The following is a 9,862-nucleotide window of genomic DNA, read 5'->3' as shown; positions in this document are numbered from 1 at the left end:
TTAGTGTTCCTCTCTAAACTAACCTGATCCTTCTTCATAGGTGTCATCTGTGCTGCATTAGCCCTGCGCTCTGCCTCTCAAGTGACCATGTGGATGTGGTCGTTGCTCAAAGCTAACTGGAAGAGCGAGACGATGGAGTGTCATTTGTTCCTGGAAACAAAGGGGCCTGTGCCACTATCAAACTCCCATTGGATACGGAGAATTGAGTGTGCGCTCTGCACCGTGCTCTAAAAGGAGAGGTGATAACGCTGTGCAAAGGCAGGCCAGGATGCTAATTGCAAGCCGAATATTTATAGACCAGACAATTAGCTGTTGCCTTTTATATGCAAAATAGCAACAGCAGCAGTTGCAACAAAGAGAGAGAGAGATAGAGAGAGAGAGAGGAGAGAGGGAGGAAGAGAGAGAGAGTGAAGAAGAGAGAGAAAGAGGGAAAGTAATTAAGATGCTCAGAACTGGACAGGAACATGCTGTCTGTTGTGCTGTGATTTGTTGCTAACAAACACAATAATTAGCCTGTTAGTGTGGGATAATGAAGTTGGCCGTGTCCTTTGCTGTCTGCCAAGTGGCATCCAAGGCAAGGACGTCCTCCCTCCTCGGCTGCTGCTGACTTGGCTTTGAGGAAACGTGGGTGTTCAGGGGGTCAAAGGTCACAGTGTGTGGTGCTGCAACTTCCGAGACAGGTGGCCCACCTGGCCACACACGGCAGTGGGAGCCCCTTATAATAACACATTCATGTAGCCAGAAAATAACCCGCCCACAGAACATTAACAGTGTCTGTGTTTATGGTAGGTACATGGGGTGTGTATGTAGCTGTGTGTGTGTGTGTGTGTGTGTGTCTGACCACAGGTTGACTGAATCAACAGTGTTGTCTATCTGTCTGGCTGGATTAGGTGCAGTGAGAGCTGATTTGATATTTGTGGCTGATAGTGCTTGTAAGTGTGCTTTTGTTCCCCTTCATTGTAGCTGAGATTAAGGCAAACCCTTCTTCATCTTCCTGTCTCACTGTAGTAATAAGACAGATAAAGCAACTCTCCTCTCCCAGCCTTGTCAGCTGTCACCGCTGTATCAGCTGCCTGTATTCGCTCTCTCTCTTTCTGTCTCAGTCACTCTCTTTCTCTCACTCTATGACTGTCTTTCTGTTCTTTACATCCCTCTATTTCCCAGTAATACCTGCCAATCAGGAAATAATGAGGCTGTTTATGTTTACGATGTTGAGTGTTTGTCACTAATGAAGGGATTTCTAGTTGTGTAAATGAGATGGTTTTATTATTAGATATTAGTTGTTTGTTTCTAGGTGTGTATTATGCTGCATTGGACTGACATCCCTGTTGGCGTAGAAAGGAAAGGTGTGGATGTGTAAAAGACTGAGACTGAGAAAGGTCTTCAATGGAAGCGGCCCCTCAAATGAGGACTGGCGTTTGCAGATCCCAGTATGCTACCATACCACATTTCAACCACTTCAATGTAGTCAATGGGAAATTATTTTGTCCCCACAGACACACACACACACACACACAGTTGCAGAGTTGAGTTCATGGACACAAAAACACACTGCCTCCCTGGTTGTAACATGGTATGAGTCGTCTCATGACATCAGACGCCCAAAGTCATATATTTTATTGTCTGTCTTCTGTCTCTCTGTCTCTCGTTCTCTATCTCATTCTCTCTTTCCCTCTCACCCACTAATCTCTACAGGTATTTCTCCTTGGCTGCTGTTATTAGAATGCAGCGAATGCTTTCTATTGATGCATGTCAGAGCCTCATTCTTTCATCTCCAACATTTAATTTACCGTCCTGTTGTGCCACTAATCCCGTGTCGTGCCATTTCCTCCGCTCCTCAGATTGCTCTCTCAAAGCCCCCTCTCCGACAGATAAAGAGGAAGGTAATCGCCATTGTCTGCTGCAGATACACCAGCACTGCCCCCCCCCCCCTTCCTGCCCTCACCCCAAATTAAAGGCCAGTCCTGCCCTTGCGCCCCGTTAATCACTGTCCTCGCCTTTCTTCGCCTCTCTGTGCGAGTGGACCCCGGGGCTGCTACACTTTCATCCACAAATAGGCTTTCACGAGAACCACCCAGGACTGGCCTCCGACAAGGAGATCCCCACACACTCCTCCACTCTGCTCTCTCTTTCTCTGTCATCCTCACTCCTACCCTTGCTCTGTCTTTCTTCAGAGTCCCCCCCAGTGAGCACTACTTTCTCTCCAAACGTGGGGCCCATACTGGAACACCCCCAGCCTTTTAGGTTGGCTGTGCAGAGCCTGTTGAGATACGTGAATGGGCTGTAGCATCCTGATAGGGGCTGGGTTTGTTTCACTGGTGAATTTCGCGTTACACATATAACTCGCTGTAATGTTATGTGGCCTTGAGGTTAGACATGGTCCCTGAGATTGGAAGGACAGGCTTTCGATCCCTGGCCGAGGCATACCAAAGACTGTAAAAATAGAACCTGATGGTTCTCTGTTTGGCACTCAGCAGAATGGCGATAGATTGGGGTAAGGCTCTGTGATAGACTGGTGTCCAGAAGGTGTAGCAGTACATCCTGCTGCCACATGATATCGGCTCTTCTGGCTAGCACAAGCTATTTACCTAATGTTATGTGGTGACAATGTTTCATTTCACAGAAGCTCAAAATGATTGTCTTGTGGGTGTAAGTTATTTTGTGAACCTCTCATTCCTATTGAGGCAGTGTGTTGTTATACATGCAGGGTTTATTTACCAGGCACAGGTCTGCAACCTGAAGGAAGATTACCGCCTCAGACCTTTCATTGGATATTGACTAGCTAGCTATTTGTTTCTGCTGCCTGCATCTTTATTATGTCAGCTGTGTGGCTCCCAGATATTGCAGATGAGGCTAGCTTGCAGCATCAGAGATATTGTTGGCATGGTTGTATCGATAACAGGATGTGAGAATTGTTTGTTGCTGTCATACACCCACAGTTGCTCAATAGCCTTGAGCTAATTTCTGTTAATTGCAACAGTTAATTTCCCTCTGATGAATTGACATAACCCAGGAGGGCTCAGAAGAATCATCATGGCCATTATAACATTAGCTAGAGCTTATCCTAGCTAAGTGGCTGAGCCAGCCCACACTAACACTGAGGAGTTAAGGATGCAGACATAACGACTGACAGAACGGCAGCTATCACAGTGCTGACTGCAAAGTGTTCAGTTCAGGTTCAATCCTTCTGAAAAGGCTTAAAACGAACAGTCCAATTAAAAAGTGTTTCTTTGAAAACATACACACAAAGTTGGATCACAAAGTGAGTTGAGTGGCACTGCGTGAACAATTGCAAAAGACCCACACCCACATCCATTAATAACAAGACGTTTAGCTTGAGCAACCACCATTACGTACAAAGGAACAACTGCTCTTTGCTAAGCAGTCAGACAGTTAGCCAGTTAGCCTCTGTGCGCTGCCGTGGCCTTATTAAGGGCCTTGTGAGGAGGTGGATTCTCATTGACTGGCTTGAAGAGGCTGTTAATATACAAAGCAAATGAGTGGGGTAACTACATTTGTGCAGGGCTGGGGATATAGCAAGCATCAGGGGGAGGCTGGGCCGACCAGGGGGTATAGGGTGGTGGTGCTGGTGGGGGAGATGATTACTTGTGATGTATCCCAGGTTGTAATCCTTGGACAAGAGATTGTGAGTTCCTTTCTAGCCAGCAGAGGGGCCCTGGCCGAGGAAGGCGCTGAGCTTAATTAGACATGTCTGGGGGAGAGACGGGCTTTAGGTGTAGCTAATTAAGATCATAGCCCAGGCTGAAATGGCTTAAACTGCACAGCAATAGGAGTCAGGTCCTAGGGGAGAAAGCATAATGCCAGTTAGACATCATCTTTCCCAAGCCCATGAATTCATCCATTAGGAGATAAGAGCAATGACAGGCATAGGACTGGTGGTGGGGGGCGTGATTGTGTGTTAGTGTCTTTTTCGTCAATGCAGGGAGGTGATTGTGCATTAGGAATCCATGTATGTGTTATTTCGTTTTGAATACATTTTCAAATAGTTCTTCTGAGAATTGCTGCGAGCTAACCATTTGCATTAAAAGTGGGAAATCAGTGGGGGGAAAAATAATGACAATAATCAGTACATAATAAGTATAGTGGCAATTGATGGGAATCTGTGTGGAACCCCAGAGAAGATCATAGCGAATAGATTGGTGAGAATCTGTGTGGAACCCCCAGAGAAGACCATAGTGTATGGATTGGTGAGAATCTGTGTAGAACCCTCAGAGAAGATCATAGTGTATGGATTGGTGAAAATATGTGTGGAACCCTCAGAGAAGATAATAGTGTATGGATGGGTGATAATCTGTGTGGAACCCTCAGAGAAGATAATAGTGTATGGATTGGTGATAATCTGTGTGGAACCCTCAGAGAAGATCATAGGTGGTGCCACAGATACTTGACCAGGACCTCAGGTGATGCCTCCAGTGTATTCTCACAACATAATGTTCATACTTCCCATCCTACTCTTTCAATAATGTATGCTAGTTTACATTTTATTATTTTACTACTGCAATACTTGCCATATCTACAATATGCAATACTAGTACCATTATTGCTGCTAGTTTATGGTACTCTTTTTGAACTGCTGCTATGTACAGTGTTATGTACCGTATCTCAAAAAAGTGAGTACACCCTTCACATTTTAGTAAATATTTGATTATATCTTTTCATGTGACAACACTGAAGAAATGACACTTTGCTACAATGTACAGCTTGAATAACAGTGTAAATTTGCTGTCCCCTCAAAATAACTCAACACACAGCAATTAATGTCTAAACCACTGGCAACAAAGTAAGTACACCCCTAAGTGAACATTTTCAAATTGGGCCCAAATTGTCAATATTTTGTGTGGCCACCATTATTTTCCAAAACTGCCTTAACCCTCTTGGGCATGGAGTTCAACAGAGCTTCACAGGTTGCCACTGGAGTCCTCTTCCACTCCTCCGTGAAGACATTACGGAGCTGGTGGATGTTAGAGACCTTGCGCTCCTCCACCTTTTGTTTGAGGATGCCCCACAGATGCTCAATAGGGTTTAGGTCTGGAGACATGCTTGGCCAATCCATCACCTTTACCCTTAACTTTTTTAGCAAGGCAGTGGTCGTCTTGGAGATGTGTTTGGGACAATCCTTGTCCTTAGTCTGCTTGTCTTCACAAACTGTTTGCAGGCTTTGTTGTGCATCTTTAGAAGAGGCTTACTTCAAGGACGACAGCCATGCAGACCAATTTGATGCAGTGTGCAGTGTATGGTCTGAGCACTGACAGGCTGACCCCCCACCCCTTCAACCTCTGCAGCAATGCTGGCAGCACTGATATGTCTATTTCCCAAAGACAACCTCTGGATATGACGCTGAGCACGTGCACTCCTGTCTAACCGCTGTATGGTTTTGGCAAACCATGATGCAGCTCAGTTTCAGGGTTTTGGCAATCTTCTTATAGCCTAGGCCATCTTTATGTAGAGCAACAATTATTTTTTTCAGATCCTCAGAGAGTTCTTTGCCATGAGGTGCCATGTTGAACTTCCAGTGACCAGTATGAGGGAGTGTGAGATCAATAACACTAAATTTAACACACCTGCTCCCCATTCACACCTGAGACCTTGTAACACTAACAAGTCACATGACACCGGGGATGGAAAATGGCTAATTGGGCCCAATTTGGACATTTTCACATAGGGGTGTACTCACTTTTGTTGCCAGCGGTTTAGACATGAATGTGTGTTGAGTTATTTTAAGAGGACAGCAAATCTACACTGTTATACAAGCTGTACACTCACTACTTTACATTGTGGCAAAGTATCATATCCCCAGTGTTGTCACATGAAAAGATATAATAAAATATTTGCAATAATGTGAGGGGTGTACTCACTTTTGTGAGATACTGTATATTTTTGCTTCATATTATTATTTTTTTTTTTTTGCTTGGCTAAAGTTTATCTTATATATTCTTCTTCTTCTTCTTAACTCTCACTATGTAGTTGTCATGTGCCATGCCACAAGAATTTCATTTTGCAGGATGATGCTGTGTTGTTTGTGTGCATTTCACAAATAAACCTTGAAACTTGAACTAACTTTCTCACAATTGTTAGAATCAACAGTCATTTGTATAACTCTGTTCTGGTGTGTTCTCTGTTATTAACAGCCATTCGTAGTACTTTGTTGTTTATTATTAACAGCCAGTAGTACTACTCTGTTCTCAGTTATTAACAGACAGTACTACTACTCTGTTGTTTGTTATTAACAGACAGTAGTACTACTTTGTTGTTTATTATTAACTGCCAGTACTACTACTCTGTTCTCAGTTATTAACAGACAGTACTACTACTCTGTTCTCAGTTATTAACAGATAGTACTACTACTCTGTTGTTTGTTATTAACAGACAGTAGTACTAATCTGTTGTTTGTTATTAACAGACAGTAGTACTACTCTATTCTTTATTGTTAACAGACAGTAGTACTAGTCTGTTCTTTATTATTAACAGACATTAGTAATACTCTGTTCTCTGTTATTAACAGCTAGTCAGCAGTACTCTGTTCTGCTCTGTCCTTTGTTCTGCTGTTTAAGGTTTGGTGAGATCCGTTGATGTTCATAGGTAAAATATCTAAAATGACAACCATTAAAGATCTGGGTCTTTCCAAAGTATTGTAAAGTGATTATCCTTGATCTTCTGATGAATTCATTAGTAAATCGGCCCTGGATTTTGTTCATCCTCACATAAGGAACAGCATATGATCAATGGTCCTATGGTTTCTGGTATTGTTGTTTTAGTTAATGTTTGAATGACATCCTTTCATAATCGAGATTGTTAACGTTACATCGTAAATATATAATGGTGACCATGATACATTACATATTTTGTCTTTTATGTCTTTTCATATTTTTCATAGATCTAGGCAATTCCCATTGGCCTTTCTGAGTTGGAACATAGGCCATCTCTTCCCTTGTTTATTTAACTAGAGGGAATCTTTATATATAAATAATATATATAGCAACTTCGCATTGATAACAAAGGCCCCTCTTTCCTTCCTGTCTGACCACCAGTCACCTTTAAATCTGCCTTATTTATTCCTCTTGAATTCTCTCGTCCATGTAACAGAACGCTTTTGGAACTGGATCTCTAGACAAACAACAGCTGAGTGAGACAGAGAAAGCGATGCAGACACTATTGGAGAGAAATAATTTAGTTATTCATAAGGGGAAAACATGCTCTTTTATTTGAATGTCTTGCTGGCGCTTTCTCTCCATCTGTCTTTATCCACCGAGAGTTTGATCTTGTCAGTATTTGCAATTCATGAACAATAGCCAATAAGAAGCTCTACTTAATTTTTTTTGCCACTACGATATTTAGTATTTCTATCCTGACCTAACTCATTATGAGTATACATTTAGCATAATGATGTTAATTAACTGTATATATTACATTTGCATCGATCGTTGAACGTTATGAGCAGTACTACGCTGTAAACCCTAATGTATTCCTTACTAAAATGTTTCTAATAAGTGTAACTCAAAGTTAGAGAAATGTTCCTAATGACTTATGTTTATGTTCTACTGACTTTGACTAATTTTTTATACGTTTAAAATGAAAATGTTCCCAGCATGCTCTGCTTCAGATAGATATTTAGAAATTGTTTTATTATAATTTTTGCATGTGCATTAAATGATGAATTAATCTTTACTACACAAACATCAGATACATTTGTCTAAAGTAATCCAATCATCATCATGATCATCATCTTCTTCCGCTTCATCCGGGGCCGGGTCGCGGGGGCAGCAGTCTAAGCAGGGATGCCCAGACTTCCCTCTCCCCAGACACTTCCTGCAGCTCATCCAATCACAAATATCTTGCATCCCCTACTGAAATGATTGTAACAATTACATAAAAAAATCGTCCTGTCAAAACGTGTGCAGGATTCCAATAGGATGTGTTCCTTTGCAAGCCAATGCCTTGTGGGTAGCTTTGCAAAATTCTGGTGAAGTTCCCAGGTTCTCCAGAAATCTCAGCGGAAGCAATGGTTTCTTTTTTCTGGGAATTTCCTGATGTTTTTTTAACCAAGGCTTTCTGGCAACTGGTCTAGGATCTTCATGTGTTTTGTGTGTTTTGAGGACATCTGAAATGAATAGTCCATGAGCTAGGTGGGTTGCAAGAAATAAGGGTTTATGGGATATGTTAAGTATTCACAGCTGACTATTTTATAACTGCTGAGGAAGTACATTTATAGACTATAAATGTGTTCAATAACCATGTCTCTGTCATTAACAAATACAGTCATGGGTGGTAACTCTAGAATTCACTTGAAAGGGCAATGCATAATGGGAAATTATATTGTATTACTCAATTTCTTTAAGCAAGTATGATTTCTTGAGTTTTGAGTTAAATGTAAAAAAAATATGTCATAGTAATTTTTGTGTTAAAGTGAAGTAAATATTTGTACTTAGTACTGTACCAGTGTTACAGTACTCAGTAAAGTTGAGTACAGTGAAAGCATGGCAATTAAGTAGGGTACATTAATACGTTACATTTATTAAATAATATTTTTAAGTAGAAGTAATTCAAAAATAATTTGGGGTCCTTTACTTTTATATTCTGAGTTAGTTTACTTATTATTTTCAAGGAAATCGGTTTCCTCAAAAATATTCAGTTCACCAAACTTATCGGGTTTTACAGTGTATACCACTGATTGGTAATGTGTTGGAAGTCTATAGCTACGGAGTAAAAGCACTGAAAAGGCATGGCAGTCTATAGACCCACTGATCCATGCTTGAAATGTTGGCGTCATGGCCCACAGTTCTATTGAGCTTAGTAACAGACTTGTTACTGTGAGGGCATTCTATAGGTTAGCAGAAGCTGAGTTGACCGACAGGCCTGTGATGAGTGAAGACAGCCAGGTTGCTGATTCAGAGAGAGCTGGGGGTCTGGTCAAAGGCACCTTAAAAACCCCAATGGATCCCACCATTCCTGATTTACAACTGTGTCGTCTGCATGAAAAATAAATATTCCCTTGTTATTCATAAGCTCAAGGTAAGCTATGTAATGCCGCTAAAACGCTGACTAATGTTTTTTTGGTGAGGAGCAAAATCCTTTTCACCATTCAGGAGATGAATCGCAACAGTAATACCATTAACTTACACCCCGGATCACCAAATGCCATTTAATTGCCGATAGCAGTCTATTGTTTGGAGGGGGTAGACACAGGCTCCAGGCTGGGGGGGGTGTGTTTGTCTGTGTGGGTGAGGTTAGGGATGGAGGGGTTTAAGTTCGAGGGGGGCACAGTGTAGATGTCTGGAGAACGATGGCCTTTTCGACACACACACTCACAAACACATTTACGCATTCTTACATACACACCCACACACAAGCGGCCCACGCCTAACTAAAGCCCCGCAGTAACTAGCTTAACTAAAGTCTTTAAACAAAGTAAATTCGTACAAACTCCTCTCTCCTTAATACCTGATTTGTTCAACAACATGATTTGGGGCGCGTCTATTCAGGGCCCTTTTGGGGTGAGCCGAGGTCTTAAGGCTCAGGGCTTGTACCTCGCAGTTATTGTGGGCTGTTTTGGGGTTTGTCTCAAATCTCCTTGTGCGTGCGTGTGTGGATGCTCCTAATGCTGGCTAATGGGCTTCAGTGGGGTAATGGTCTCCTGGCTCCTATTGACAACCCCATGGAACGCAGCATAAGCCCTGTGGAAGAAAGCCTCCAGCCAGACCTTTCAGCCAGCCCTTTTTGTTATGAGGAATAGGCCACCCTCCACCCCTGTTTTCAACCCAAACCTTCAGTCCATTCTCGCAGAATCCCAGTACCCACTGACCCCCACCAGATCATCCAAACTGCAGCACCCCTTTTCCGGCCT

The sequence above is a fragment of the Esox lucius genome, chromosome 15 (assembly GCF_011004845.1).
Source record: "Esox lucius isolate fEsoLuc1 chromosome 15, fEsoLuc1.pri, whole genome shotgun sequence".
Taxonomy (NCBI): Eukaryota; Metazoa; Chordata; class Actinopteri; order Esociformes; family Esocidae; genus Esox; species Esox lucius.
This window is presented reverse-complemented; position numbering follows the sequence as displayed.